The sequence below is a fragment of the Microcaecilia unicolor genome, chromosome 9 (genome assembly GCF_901765095.1).
Source record: "Microcaecilia unicolor chromosome 9, aMicUni1.1, whole genome shotgun sequence".
Classification (NCBI taxonomy): Eukaryota; Metazoa; Chordata; class Amphibia; order Gymnophiona; family Siphonopidae; genus Microcaecilia; species Microcaecilia unicolor.
This window is the reverse complement of record NC_044039.1, coordinates 34,098,987-34,115,097: the sequence shown is the minus strand read 5'-3', so window position 1 is coordinate 34,115,097 and position 16,111 is coordinate 34,098,987. Positions and strand designations below refer to the sequence as shown.

General features: G+C 44.4%; 1 pseudogene; it reads right to left on the bottom strand.

The window, feature by feature from the left end:
- LOC115477555 overlaps positions 1–3,927 on the bottom strand; it is an 86,315-nt pseudogene extending 82,388 nt beyond the window's left edge.
- Between the last annotated feature and the right edge of the window lie 12,184 nt (positions 3,928–16,111).

Genomic DNA, 16,111 nt, shown 5'->3' with positions numbered 1-16,111 from the left:
AACTGTGTCTTGCCCTCATTGATGTCACTTCCTGTTTCTTCACTGGCAGGGACACAGTAGAGAGAAGCCTGCAAGGCTAGCACAGGTTGCCTAAAGGAATTGCCGCTGGTGACAGCTCTGAGATAGACCCTGGGGGGGGGGGGGGGGGGCGGTCATAGAGAGATGAGCAGAAGCCGAGCCATGGGGGAAGGAGCAGATGCTGGGTCTGGGGCAGAGGAGAGGGAGAAAGATGAAGACATGTGAGTAGAGGCAGAGAGGATGAAAGGAAAGAGAGAGGGAGAGAGGGAGAGAAGGATGCAAGGGCGGAGAGGAAGGTTATAAAATACTGTATTGTACGTATGAGGGTGTGGGTGGAAAGGGCCCACCCAGATTAACTCTTGGCCCACCCAAAATGGCAGGTCTGGCCAAGCCCCTGAGGTAGGGCTGAACTACCCCCAGGCTCCTGCAGTAGCCTGGTGGTAGTTCCAAACTGGCACATGGCAAGCCCACAGTAGGCTTGCTGTGCCTTTTTAAATGGCCCATATGCAAGTAGTTCTAGGGACTTTTTAAGATTTCAATACCTGTCGCTTCAGGGGGGTCATATATAATTGGAATTGTCATTTCCTTATCAAATAATCAAGTGATGGAATGAATTGCCTACATTTATACACTACCAGTCTAATTTTATCTTGCTCCAAAAATCTTTGAAAATGTGGTAAATTTAACTAATTATTCTAGGTTTTATTACTGATGTTAGTTTTAAATTGCTATTGAGTCTTCTAGGGTATTCCTCTATTTCTTTACTCTGTATGCTGCCCTGATCTTGATTTTGCTATGAGTGGCATATAAGTGGTAATTGTAATGCAATGTAAATGCTAGCAGGGCACCTACGTGTTCTGAAAACACCCACTTAATTTATATATCACAGATTTGCAAGAGGGGCATACACAAGGGAGGAGCATACCTGAGTTAGGTGGTAAATTCCATTGTACTGTAAGTTATGTGCATCCATGTCACATTTATACCAGCACCTAAAAGTTAGGCACGCCGATGCTAGTTAAATTGTATTCAATAATGAAACCTAGGCGCCTATGTTTCATTATAGTTTAGACACAATTCTGGGCGCCGTATATATTCATTTACTTATATATACATTCTTGTATCCCACTATTTTCCAAAAATAAGTTTCGGTTCAAAGTGGCTTACAATTTTACAGTTATACTTTTACAGTTTTACAGTTAGGTGACGTTTCAATTAGAAGGTTTTCTTGATCATTTGCAGTTTGTGATGTTAGTTATAGAATTTTTTTGAAAAGTTAGGTTTTCAGTTCTTTTTTTGAACTGTAGACAGTGATGCTTCTTAGGGCCTTGGGTATTGATTTCCACCATTTGGAGCCTAGATAGCTAAGTGGTATATAGAATGCGCTGTTGATAACCCAACGCCTAAAACTACATGCCTCTATTTACACCAACGAAGTGTGGTGTAAATCCCCATGTATAGATTTACACACACTGGGCCATATTCTATAACTGCGCACGTAAAATTTTAGGTGCAGCTCATTACAAGGGTGTAGCCAGACTCAGTGGGAGGGGGGACCAGAGCCTGAGGTAGGGGGTACAGTTTAGCCTGCCACCAACCCCCCCACCACTTTTGACTACCCCCGCCACTTTTGACCCCCCCCTCCCGTCGCCATCAGGGGGTCCCGGAGACCGGTGCTGAAGAAAACTTCAGCTGGCGGAGGTTGGGGACCTCCGCCAGCAAAGGTACCTGGAGGAGGGGGAGAGGTTGAAAGTAGAGGGGGCCAGGGCTAAATTTGTGGGGGCCCATGCCCCCGTGGCCCTACCTAGCTACGTCCCTGGTTCATTACAGAATACGCTTAGCGAGTTGTGCATGTAAATTCTAATTGCCGATTAGTGCTCATTATTGCTTGTTAAGTGCTGTTATCAATGCTGATTATCTTGTTAAGCCAATTATGCTATGCACCTGGATTTTGCCACGGATCTCTAGGCACACTACATAGAATCTGGCAGTTAGCGCTTAAACGCTATAGTGTGGAACTACAAAGTGGCCGTCCACATGGGAATATCTTGCAGTTGCTCGCTTAAGTTATACAATACTATAACTGACACGTGGAATTGCCAAGTTTAAGTGTGATCATTTACACCAGTCTTTCACATGGCGTATGCTGTCATATCTAGAGAATGACACGGGGACAAAGTTTGTCTCCATCCCCACCCCGTCCCTGTGGGTTCTGTCTCCGTCCCCATCCCATCCTCGCAGGTTCTGTCTCCATCCCCGCCCCGTCCCCGCAAGTTCTGTTCCTTTCCCCGCCCCGTCCCCGTGGGCTCTGTCCTCATCTGCAGAAGCTTTGAACACTTATGATTTTATATTTAAATCTTTTTATTAAAATATAAAAAGAAACAATATGCTGTGTAACTGTTGTGTATAAATTACAAATAAAGAACAATAATAACAATGAGCAGCTATAATAACCCTCTTTCCCACCACCACCCTCTACCCTTCCAACCCCAACAATAGGTGATTTCTACTACACCAAGGAATCCTAATTCACACTGTTAAAATGTCCAGGGGTATAAAATACAACCCGTTCTATTAGCCCTAGAGGGAAAAATATGCCCTATAAAGCACTGTTATGGTTTTTTAATCTGTGGATAGAGAGGTGTGGTAGCCATGTTAGTCCACTTTTAAAGGTAATCAATAGAAATCAAACAAAATAAAATATGGAAAAGAAAATAAGATGATACCTTTTTTATTGGACATAACTTAATACATTTCTTGATTAGCTTTCGAAGGAAGGGCAACCTTCAAAAGCTAATCAAGAAATGTATTAAGTTATGTCCAATAAAAAAGGTATCATCTTATTTTCTTTTCCATGTTTTATTTTGTTTGATTTCTATTCATTACCTTTAATCTGTGGATAAATAAGAAATCATCAACAATCTCAGGATTCAATCTATCTCTCCTGTCTTCCACAGCCCTTCCTGGAATAGAAGTTGTCTTCTTAGAAGATGTGCAGGACCTCCCATGCAAATTTTGCTAGTTGTGGCCAGTATGTTTGCTTGTTTTTCAAAAAAAATCAAAATATCTTTGTAGGCATCACTTAAACATAAATAACAGTCCAGTTCATTAACAGGCTTCAAAGTAGAAAATGACACGGGGACAAAGTTTGTCCCCTGTCCCTGTGGGCTCTGTCCCCATCCCCGTGGGATCTGTCCCTGTCCCCGTGGGATCTGTCCCCACCCCGTCCCCATCCCTGCGGTTACTGCGGTTCCCCGTCCCCGTATCATTCTCTACTCATATCTGAAGTTAGGCGCATGCATGCTGATTTACAGTCTACTCTATAATGGCAATTTTGCACACAATTGCCATTATGAAATTGGCGCTTTAGCACCCATATTTTCTGCGTCTAATTTTGGGTGGTTTTTCTTGAATCTATCCCTGTGTAACTAGAACTAAATAGTTATCAACCTATCAATGATTGTGTACTTTAAAAATCTTCATAATACCATCTTTGATTCATATGAACAGATATTTATATATCAATGCTGATAATTTGTTTTTTCTTGTAAGGAACAAGGCACAATTTTTTAAATGGCCTTTTACTAACATGTAATGAAACAACCTGGCATATCTTTCCTACATCTGCAGTTAGGAAAACTGTCTCTTAAAGCCATTTATAAGGTTGATCTGATCTGCATCTATTTATACATATCTACTTGTCTCATGTATTGATAAAAAATACAATTATTCCTTTTAACGTTGCTTTACAATAACGAATTCTTACGTAATAGAGCATTTACTTACACCGTCTGGAGAAAAAGTTCCTAAAGCAATAACTGGGATTTTATTGCCATCGTTAAAGGTAATGCGGGAATCTTTACTTAGGGCCATTCTTCATCCGTGCAGGCATACGCTCAAGCAGTTTCTCTGCAGTTGCAAAATGAGACACAGGTAGGAAAAGGTACAATGTATATGGATTTGTAAGATCCCTTTGGGCATAACAAACTAATTAGCATTACAAAGATCTGGCTCTGAAACACCAATCAGTAAGTAAACACATATCATCACAACAAATCTCTACTGTGTATCCTGCGCTTTCTTTACATTTTGTTTTCCCACAAAGAGAGTTTTGTAGATAAAATTTAGATTAAAGTTGGGGGGGGGGGGGCAAGAGAAGAAAAAGTAGAAAGAAAAAAGAAACATAGCTGATCTACAGGCAATTTTAAGAATTCTGCCTTTTTCTTCTGCAGCAAATGTTATCTGGCAGATCTTATCCCTTAAACTCCATCATCCACTATCACTTTATGCCCCTCGCAGCAATCACTTTCTCTACCACCGCCATTGAGGCTTCACCTAGGGATCTCTCATGACCCTGCTTCTTCCTACTTGGGCCCTTCCTTTTTGGAACTCTCTTCCCTTGGATATCAGACACTAATTTTAAGAAGAAATTCAAAACTTGACTTTTCAACTCATATATAACTGAGGCATGACCTTTAGTCCACCTTTTCCCCTTACTCTCCTGCTCTTTTCTTGTTTCTTTCCTTCTTCTTTTTTTTTTTTTTTTGCTCTTTTTCCCTCCCTTTCTTTCGTGTTTCTTCTCTGCCTTCCATTTTCCTCTCTCTTTCTTCATACAACCTAGTGGTGCCAACAGTACAATCGGTGGTGTATCAAATCAGGGTAAGAAGTAAAATTAATAAATAAATACATGTAAAATTTATATGTAAAGCAATTCCAAAAGTATGAAAAAAGTTCTAAAATGAATTAATAACATTAAGGCAAGTTAGTCTTTTGCAAAGTAAATGATGGGACTTCAGAGTACATCAGTTTTTAAAATTTTTCTAAGGTCTTCGCAGATTCTCCGTTGGTTGTGCCCTGGTAAACCTTCCCTGAAAGATACTACTGAAGCCCTTATGGTTACTTATTCCAGTAAAAAATGCGTGGGATAAACATAAAGAAATCCTGTTCAAAAGCAATGGATCCACAGAAGCTTAGCAGAGATTGGGTGGCAGAGTCAGTGGTGGGAGGCGGGGCTATTGGTTGGGAGGCGGGGCTAGTGCTGGGCAGACTTCTACGGTCTATGCTCTGAAAATGGCAGATAATGGCAGATACAAATCAAAGTCAGGTATACACATAAAGCAGCACATATGAGTTTATCTTGTTGGGCAGACTGGATGGACCGTGCAGGTCTTTCTCTGCTGTCATCTACTATGTTACTCACGTTATTATGTTTGATTTTATATCTGGAGCTAATACAGTTGCATGTTTACCGAGCTGCGTTACAGTAAGCCTGAGCTTTACGGGGCATTAGCAGTTGAAGCAAACCTGTGCTAACCTCGGATGCATGTTAAAACTGCTAATGCAGCAAAAATCCACACTAGCTGCATAATGCAGCTTAATGGGCATGATAGGGATGGAGCAGAAGAGTGGCCATCTGTGACAGCTAACATATAGGTCATTATTGAACACTAGCTGTCACAACTGCTGATAGTGCAACTGCACATACCTCTGCCTCAAGAAGAGGGTGTAAGTGCACCAGCACTATCAGCAATTTGATATCACGGCCATAGACCTTTAGCCTATGCATCCCAATCTCCCCATCTGATCCTCCCAACATCCATGTTCTCAGCCTGCATAGGAACAAACTATTTCCCTAACCCTTTGTACCCTCATCCTGACATAGGAACAAACCATTTCCATAACCCTTTGCACCCCCAATCAAAATAGTCAACCTCCCTGGTAAATCCTTCAAATCATCCCAACACTTTCCAATCAGCTAAATTCAAAAAGCCTCTCCCCTAGTACCAAGCCCTGAACACAAGGAGCCCTTGCAACTCTCCCTTCACCCTCCCTGGCCCCCCTGCACACCATCATCCCCAGCACTTACCTGCAGGTTTGAGTTGGTGGTACACTGAGCTAGGGCAGGAGCAATCCAGGTCTAGCTGCAAAATGGCCACCAAGACCTCTAGCAGTAGTCTCAGGTACTATCACTAGCGAGTTCAGCCTGCCATGTAAGGAGATTGCCTCTTTATATGGCAGGCTGACCCCTAGCGGTGAAGGCCCATTTTGAAACTATGCTCATTGATAATCAGTTGTTTCAGATCACCTTCACTTTCAGCTAGTAACATGGATTAATCAGCATATCAAAGGTTGTTGATAAAGACTTCCACCAATTTTCATACCTTGGGTTTCTTCATACAGTCCTGCTTCTCTGATGATAACGTCTGTATATAGACTGACCAGATATGTGGAAAGTATGCACCCTTGTTGTACACCGTTGCACATTTTGAATCATTCGTTTTTTCCTTGTTCCATTCAAACTGTGACTTCTTGATCAATGTAAAGGCTTTTATGAGAACTCTTGGGGTTCTGGTATACCCATACTTCTTACTGTGGTCCAGACTTGTTATTGACTTATATAGTCAATGAAACAATGTAGATAGCCTTTTGTTATTCTTTCATCTTTTCAAGGGTCCTTCTCACATCCGTGATGATGGCTTTTGTTCCTTGTCCTTTCTTGAACCCTACTTGAACTTCACATAGTTCTTTTTCCAGGTATGGTTGTAGCCTCCACTGAATGATTTTGAGTAGAATCTTGCTGGCATGTGGAATCAGAACAAATGAGAAATAATTTTCACAGTTATTTGGATCACATTTCTTCAGTACTGGTATGAACATAGATCTTTTCCACATCAGCCAGCCATGATATTTTCTTCCAAGTTTCCTGGTAGAGCCTTGTAAATATTGCAACAGCTGCATCTGGTTACTTCAGTGGGAATACCATCAATGCCCAGAGCTTTGCTGATCGATAAAGCTCTCAATGCTACTTCATCTTCTTTTTTCATCATCAGTGGTTCTTGATCGTAAAATACAGGTTGAAATGACTGTTGATCCACTCGATCTTTACAGTATAATGACTCAGTGAATTATTTCCAACTCTTCTTGATCTTCTCAGCATCATTCAACATGGATCTTTGAGCATCTAGTAGCATTCCAATTTGAGTCTAGAATTTTCTCTTTAATTCTTGTACCTTTAGGAAAGCCGATCTTGTTCTTCCTCTGTTTCCCAATTCTATTTCCTTGCATGTATTGCTGTAGTATTTCTTTTTATCTCATCTTGTGGCACTTTGGAAATTCCAGCTAATTCTGTAACTACCTCTCCTTCTCCTCTGGCTTTAGCTTCTCTACATTTCTGAGCAATTTTGAGAGTTTCTTCAGTCATCCACATTGGCTGTTTGTGCTTTTTCCTGGACTTGTCACTTTCTTCTGGTATAACTTTCTTGATGACTTCCCATTACTCTGGTATTCTTATTAACCTATAAGTGCATTCACTCTGCCACTCCCCAGTACCTCTCCACCCTTGTCTCTCCCTACGCCCCCCACTCGAGTACTCCGTTCTGTAGATAAATCTCTCTTATCTGTCCCCTTCTCCTCTACTGCTAATTCCAGACTTCGTTTCTTTTATCTTGCTGCACCTGATGCCTGGAATAGACTTCCCGAGCATGTACGTCTAGCCCCATCTTTGGCTGTTTTCAAGTCCAAACTTAAAGCCCACTTCTTTACCACTGCTTTTGACTCCTAACCACTACTCACTTGCCCTGTCCTTTTATCCTCACCTCTTTATTCCCTTACCCTTATTTGTTCTGTCTGTGTACCTGTCTTATCTAGATTGTAAGCTCTTTGAGGAGAGACTGTCTTTTTGTGTATGGTGTACAGCGCTGCATATGCCTTGTAGCCAGTGGTGTGCTGGAGCCAGCTCGCACCAGCTTGCAAGAGCCGCTTGTTAAATTTTGACAGCTCTTGCGAGCCGGTTGTTGTTCGGGGCGAGCCGGCTCCATTGCACGGGTAAGCATGGCAGGAGGGCGCCATGTTTACCTCCCCTCACACTCCCATCCATGTCTAGTGATGTCCTTCGCCCCCACCCTCCCCTGCCGCTCCCATCTGTCACTTTCAATTACCTTCCTCGAAGCGCCGCCTTATTTAAAGCCCTGCTGCCCATCTCCAGCTGCCTTCCCTGCCTGCTTCTGAGGCGTTCGCGCCCTTAGTCCCGCCTTCTGACATCATCTGATGTCATTTCCTTTTCCGCGGCGGGACTAAGGGCACGAACACCTCAGAAGCAGGCAGGAAAGGCAGCTGGAGATGGGCAGCAGGGCCTTAAATAATGCAGGGCTTCGAGGGAGGTAATTGAAACTGACGATGGGAGTGGCAGGGGAGGGTGGGGGCGAAGGACATCGCTAGACATGGATGGGAGCGGGAGGGGAGGGGAGGGAGAAGAATTGCTGGGCATGGATGGGCAGAGGGGGGCAGGGGAGAGAATTGCTGGACATGGATGGGCAGAGGGAGGCAGGGGAGAGAACTGCTGGGCATGGATGGGCAGAGGGAGGCAGGGGAGAGAATTGCTGGACATGGATGGGCAGAGGGGGGCAGGGGAGAGAATTGCTGGACATGGATGGGCAGAGGGTGGCAGGGGAGAGAATTGCTGGGCATGGATGGGTAGAGGAGGGCAGGGGAGAGAAGAGAGTTTCAGGACATGGATGGAGGGGAGGGCAAGAGAAATTCTGGACATGGATGGAGGGAAGGGAAGGGAAGGGAGAGAGAAGAAATGCTAGACATGGAGGGAAGATAGAGGAAGGAGATTAGATGAGGGAAAAGGAAGGGAGGAGAGAAACTGCACATGGATGGAGAAAATAGGCAGAAGCTGGATCCACTGTACAGTCAAGTCTGCGGAGGACCAGAAATGAAGAAGAAAGGAGGAAAGAAAAGAAATAAATGGAAAGGAAGCCCTGGAAACGGAGTCAAGGGAACAGATAGAGAGCAGCAGAATCAGATACTGGGCCAGCATGATCAGAGAAACAAAGTCACCAGACAACAAAGGTAGAAAAAAATAATTTTATTTTCATTATAGTGTTTGGAATATGTCCACTTTGAGAATCAGGTGCTGAACGTTAAATGTTTATATTTATTTACTTATTTATGGCATTTTATCCCATATTAAACATGAATTAGATTGGAACCTGGGATCATTTAATTTTTTTTTCCTGGAGAGAGTAATGCATTGCCCCCCCCCCCCCCCCCCCCGCCAAAGCCAGCTCTGCAATTTTGGGGGGGCATAGAGGTGGATGGGGGGGGGGCGCAGAGGTGGATGGGGGGGGGGGCGCCGAGGTGGACTGGGGAGAGAGCCTGTTGTTAAAAATTTACCAGCACACCACTGCTTGTAGCGCTATAGAAATGATAAGTAGTAGTAGTATTCTGTTGTTAGTATCCAATGTGGCAAACTGATTTCACAGTCAGTCTTTAAATTTCAATAGTATAATGTCAAGATCATACTTTGCTATACTCTTTGATTTCAGCTTGTATTTGTTTGTAAAATTGATCAACTTTGTCTTCTGCATCTGTTGTTGGCATATATACCTGAATAATAATTGCATGGATGGGCATTTCTCATAGGCAAATAGAATTAGGTGTCCCTGAAGGCATTGTGTTGCATTATAGTTCTTTACAAGCTTTTTCTTAATTATAAATTCATCCCCATTTCTTCTTTGTCTTTCATTTCCTGAGTGGTGTGCCTTGTGATCATCAGATTGATGTCAGTCCATTTTAGGTCACTGACACCCAAGTCAAGTTGTGTGTGTTCCATTTCATTCTTAGCTATGTCCAGCTTTCCTTGAGTCATGCTTCATACATTCCATGTCATAATATGCTAAAAGAATAGTACTAAAGAACAGTCAATGAGGTTAAGTGTGCCGTTTTTATGATTTTGAAAGATAGAAAAATAGAAAATAAAAAATTGAATAGATTGATGGACACAGAATAAAAATTGAATATCTATGGTAGGGAGGGAGAGGTTTTTGTGGCCAGTGATTGAAATTTATGTCATGTCTGCAGGATGCTGTATAATGTTTGCGTACTGTAGACTTCTGGGGCCTTTTCCTCTATTTTTAATGGCGTGAAAGTGATTAATTGGATACTCGGTGTTTGATCTTTTGTTCCACATTTAATTAGTTTTGTGACTTATCCCCCTTGTTTTGATTATAAGCCAATATGTGCAGCTACATCAGCACTCAGATGTCCTCATGGCTTTGATTTAACTGCTTCTACTCCAGAGAGTCTTCAGTTCTTCCATAGTAGCCCATTAGTGCCTTCTTACCTGAGGAGCTCATCTTCCAGAACCATATTGCAATTTGTTTCATTACCATCCATTGAGTTTTCATTACAAAATATGGAAGTACAGTAGATTACTAGGCCTTTCTTCCATGCAGGTAATGTGAATGTTGTTGCCTTTGTCATAGAAATGTGATCCTCCACCACCAACACTGTCCCATAGTGCTGCTGCACAGATGAGTGGTTTGTCTTAGTTTGGTACCTCAGCTGAGACTTGCCTACCTTGGAAGACACGGCCAGTAATTTTCCTTAGGTTTTCTAGTTCTGGATTACATGTTACTACAATGATCCATGCTCTTTCATTCTCCTTTCCTTGTATTATGACAGGTTTTCCTTTGATGTTTTAAGTGAGGATGAAATTTTATTGGAGATGATTATGGAGTGATAGTCCTTTTGTTTAAAGAATTCTGTTAAAGCTTTAAGGTATTTACTCTTGTCTTGTGGATCAGAACAAATGTGGTGGTATCAATGTGCTCCAAGCCAGTCCCTCACTGACTTGCCTTGTAAAGCCAGCCCTGTATAATTTAGGAGGAAGGCTGGAGGGAAAAATTAGTTCTTACCTGCTAATTTTCTTTCCTTTAGTCACATCAGACAAGTCCAGTACTTATGGATTTATATCCATCTACCAGCAATTGGAGAGAGAGAGAGAGAGAGTACAGAATTGTGCTGTGCCATAATAGGTACAAAACTTAGGGCACCTTTACCAAACCTCACTAGCGATTCCTGACACGGCAATGCCAACAAAGCACATTTACTTTGAATTGGCTTCTTTGGCATTACCATGTGGGAACTGCTAGCGTGGTTTAGTAAGAGAGGCTATTGGATTGTAAGCTTGCTAGAGATAGATAGATAGAAAGATAAGTCCAGGGACTCTAACCCTAAGTCCTGATCTTCCCCAGAAAATAATTTTGAGGTATAAAACATATTTCATATATCTTTGTACACCTTCTTCTAACTCAGGTCTTCTCACCTGGGGACCAGAACCCAGAGAGTCCAGTAGCTCTTCCTTGAGCTCTGACTGCTTCTCAGAACAAGGAAAAAGGGAAACTGGGATAGACACTCAATCTGCTTGAGCTGAGGCCCCACTGGACATCTGCCTCAAAAGAAGGAAAAAAAAAAGATAAAAATCCCTTCCAGTCACTTGTTTTTAAGCACTTCCCTTCTCTGCCCTCCCTCCTTTCCATGATCAGCATTTCTCCCCTCCCCTTCACTCCAGGGTCACCATCTCCCTTGTTTTTTCCATCATCCAGCATCCTTTCCATAAAGAAATATTTCTGTAGATTACTCCTGATTGTACCTTCTTTCACATTCATCTTATGATCCTTCATTCCAGCTTCCTTTCAAATGAAAGAGGCCCATCTCCTGTGCATTTATACCATAGAGGTATTTAGATGTTGCTATCATATCTCCTCTTTCCTTAACGTCAGCACCAGACCAGTCCAGGACTTGTGGGTTTATCCACAGCAGATGGAGATAGAGAGTACAGAATTGTGCTATGCCTTAATAGGAACATGTGCAGCTCCAACAATTCAGTATTCCTCTCTAGCAGATTGTAGTCAAGAAAGCATGGGACAAAAACAGAGGATATTTGAGGGAAAGGATAGAATTATACAGTTTAGTAGTTTGTGTAGATTTGCAGGCTGTAAAGGCCATATAGGGGGCGACATTCAGACCTCAGGAGGTAAATGGGCTGCCTCCCGTTGTCGACTCGGAGCCTGGATATTCAATGTCGGCCATTTTCAGTGACTGGCATTGAATATTCAGTTTATTTTTGGCTGGTTTCAACTTAACCAGCCAAGTAAGTCAATATCGTGTGATATAACAGGTTATCCGCTAAGCACTAATGTACAATATTCTGCTGGAGATAGGCAGCTGTCTCCTGCTGAATATTGCCGGATAACCAGTTAATTGCCATTTAACCAGCCAGGAGCTTTTACTGGCTGGTTAAATGGTTTAAAATATCTGGGGGGGGGGGGGGGGGGGGGAATAGTCTTTATGTTCCATCATTTTCTATATTTCTGTGAGAATCACACTATGGGGCAATTTTTTTGTTTGTTGAAAATATCTTTATTAAGTCATTGTGAAAAAAACAATAGCATAAGATATCCTTCCATCACAATATTTCTTCTACTCATTCAGTTGTAATAATGCATATAGCTGTGGGCAGATATCATTTATACAGCACCAGGATCAGGTCTCCCTTGACTCATTTTTTCTTTTAAACTCCCCCCCCATCCCCCCATCCCCCCCATCCACTGGCACATACAACAGTGTCTCCTGCTGCAAGCTGGCTTGAGAGAACCTATACAATCTCCTCCCTGTGCCCACCAGTTTGCTTGTAATCTTATTACCCTACATTAACCTCAGAGGATGGATCAAGTGGAGGCGCATCAGCTATCTTACTCCACAGATCTCTATACTGTCTCGACCCTGGAGATGTGGTGAACCTGAGAGATGTTAGTACCCAGCTGGCCATCTCCTTCATAGCACTCATCCACACCTCTTTCTTGGGGGGTGCCCTGTCCACCCATGACATCAAAATACATTTTGTAACAAGCATGGTGGCTAATAAGATGAACTTGCACTGTGCCTCGCCTAACCCCTGTTCTTTCAGGCTAGTGGAACTGCCCAAATATACCCCCAAATAGGACCACTCAAACGCACTTTGCACTCCATTTAGATGCCCTGTAGATTGAGCTGAAGTGCCCAGATTCCATTATAGAATACATGTACATAATCGCAGATACACCAGTCATAGAACTGGTATTACTGCAGTCACATAAATGTGTCAAAAGTGCCCTTTAACATATTACTCTATAAGTTACACGTGTAAGTGGAAATCCTGCCCCTGCTCCGGCCTTGTGTACACCCCCTTGCATTTAGGCACTTGGAGGGGAATAATTGAATGGCGCCGGCCAAATACATGGCCGGCCATCGCTATGGCCGGCGCCGCGAACGGAGGAGCAAACCGTATTTTTGAAATGAGATGGCCGGCCATAGACATACCATTATCACAGTTGAACCCGGCCAAGTTAGATCCGGCCAAAGCATAGTAAAAAGGCTGTCATTAAACGTTCCATTATCGCAATTCAAACCGGCAAAATCAGAGCCAGCCAAAATATACGAACAATACGGTACTTTTGAGAAATACGTTACTGTACTTGATACTTTTCAATGTTCCTTATATTTTCCCTGTATCTGGATGTCCGTAACTACATGCACTATACTTGCGGAACATGCAGCTAGGGGAAATATATTGTGTATGAAGTTCGCACACTTGATAATGATCCATATATGCAAACTCCCATATAAGGGAAACTCCGCACGTAGGCCCCGCACGCATGACGGCCATGCGTCACAGCCGGCCATGCGTGGAGCCATTATACATGGCAAGATGTGCACGTACTTATCTATCCATATATGGAATGGCGAACCATATATAGAGCCTTGCGTGTAAGGGCGGCCATCACGCGTGGCCGGCCATATATGGCGAGGCATGTTTTCTGTTCTTCAATTAGAAATATGGCTATGAGAAGGGAGCCCAACTTCTCTGTGGCAGAGAACCTGATGTTAATACACATGTGCTTGAAGCACAGGAGTATAATCTTCCCCTACCACCACCACCTGCCCCCCAGGGCTCGCTGCATCTGAACCTGGGGTGAGATCAGGGACAGGTTACAGAGGTAAGTGTTTCACACCCCCCCTCCTGTAGCTACACATATAAGAGCTCCCTCAGCAGTGTAAGCACAAACTGTAGTCTGCATTCAAGGGTAATCAGTGATATGTGTACATGCACATTCATTAATATAATCTAGGTACTAGAAAAGAAAAACATTCCCACATCCCTACAAAACTGCACACAAACGGTTCTCTCTGTCCTCACCCCCCCCCCCCCCAATCAGTGTTCTGAATCTCTTCTAGTTGATTTACAAATGAATTTGTGTGCTGAAGGCAAGAAGGGCCCTCCCCTGACTCCTGCTGTACAAACTTATATCTTGCAGAAGATTTGGTATCAGGAGGGACCTAGATTCCCTCTGGCGGAGGTACCGGCGCATCCGGTTACAGAGCCCTCACATGATCAGGGCAGTGAGAAGGCGCCTCAGGGATCAACGTAAGTATTATAAACAGGGCACCTGTACTCATTTGTAAATGTATTTCATAATGCAAATGTCCTGTACAATATCAGTTTCCATGTGACTAATAAGCAACTAGTTAAGTCCCAGATCAAGGCCTGAGGTATGGCTGCTACTTCCAAATACCCTCCTGTGAGATGAATGAGATGGCATGCCTCATTTCTGTATCCCCCTTTCTGAGGTGCAGGGGTGTAGCCAGAAAACAGATTTTGGGTGGGCACCAAGTGTTCTCCCCCCCCCCCCCCCCCCAACCACCACCAAAATAAAATCTCAGCCAGCAGGAAAACGCTTCTTTCCACCTTGGCATGCGCTGAACACTAATATGGAAGTGCTGGTATCGTGGAGAGTAGCATTTTGATTTCCATCAGGTGGAAGTCTTCAGCTGGTGGAGCTTGGGATCCCCACCAGCTACCGCTAAATGTGTGCTACTGTTGGGTGGGCCTGAGCCCTAATTGGGTGGGCCCTGGCCCATCCAGGCCCACCTGTGGCTACGCCACTTATGGGATGGATACCGTTTCATGGTATTCCTGCCTGAGGTCCTACTCTTAGTGGATGTCATTGCCTCATATTACAGTTATGTGCTTCCCCCCCCACAAAAAATCCCCCACAAACCCAAAATAGTCAGCCAACCATAGTCACAAATCATAATGCAAACATGCTGCTGAGCACTGAGTGTGGTCTGCGTGTGTACTGAGTCACACCAGCATCAGGGTTGCCAGGTTTAAATAAATTTTCCGACCCCAAACCAGTTCAAAACCCGCCCAAAACCGCACCCCCCCCGCCGTCATCAACCCCGCCCCCACCATCATCAGCTCCACCCCTGCCGTTATCAACCCCGCCCCCGCCGTCATCAGCTCCTCCCCACCGTCACCAACCACGCCCCCGACGTCACCAACTCCGCCCATGTCACCGACGTCGTTAACACTTCGCTAACACGATGTTAACCACGCCCCCCGCAGGGTGAGAAAACCCGCAGCCGGGGGAGAAAAAACAACCCACCCAATGAAATTAAAAACTGCCCAAAAAACCGCGACCCACGGCGGGCAAAAATTTCCCACAGCAGGTCGTGGAAAGCCGCCCAATTGGGCGGGAAAACCGCCCATCTGGCAACTTTGACCAGCATCCAGGGTTCCCTGTCATCTCATCTCATGCATCTCACACCCCATCCCCCGCCTCAGGCCAGCCAGCTCCTGCACTATGTAAGCTATGTTGGATGTGCTGATGGCAAAAACAATCCTGTTACATACACAGGGCGCCAGCGGCGCAGGAGGAAAAGGAGGAAGAGGCCCAGCTGGAGGAAGAGGAGGAGGAGGCCCAGCTGCAGGAGGAGGAGGCCCAGCTGCAGGAAGAGGAGGAGGAGGAGGCCCAGCTGCAGGAAGAGGAGGAGACCTGGGCAGACATGCCTCCCCTTGAGGGGGATGATGAAGGGGCCACACACCCCGCCCTCTCCACCCCATCCCCACCCCCTGCCCCTGCCCCAGCACTGCGCCTCCTGTAGCAACTGGTTGATGGGCAAAACCAGTTGTTCAATACCCAAAATCAGTTGCTGCAGGAGGTGTCAGCAATGAGGCAGGAGATGGGGGCAATGTGGCAGGCTAATGAGCAGTACCATAGGGCAGTGAGGCTGCTCCTGGTGCTGCTCATTAGCCTGCTGTACACGGCCATTCAGAGAGGACATGCCCATCATTGAGGGACATTTGGGGGGGGAGGGGGAAAACTGGACAGTATAAAATGTTTTGTATATATTTGTGATCTTGCCGGGTATTCTGACCTGGATTGGCCACTGTTGGAAACAGGATGCTGGGCTCGATGGACCTTTG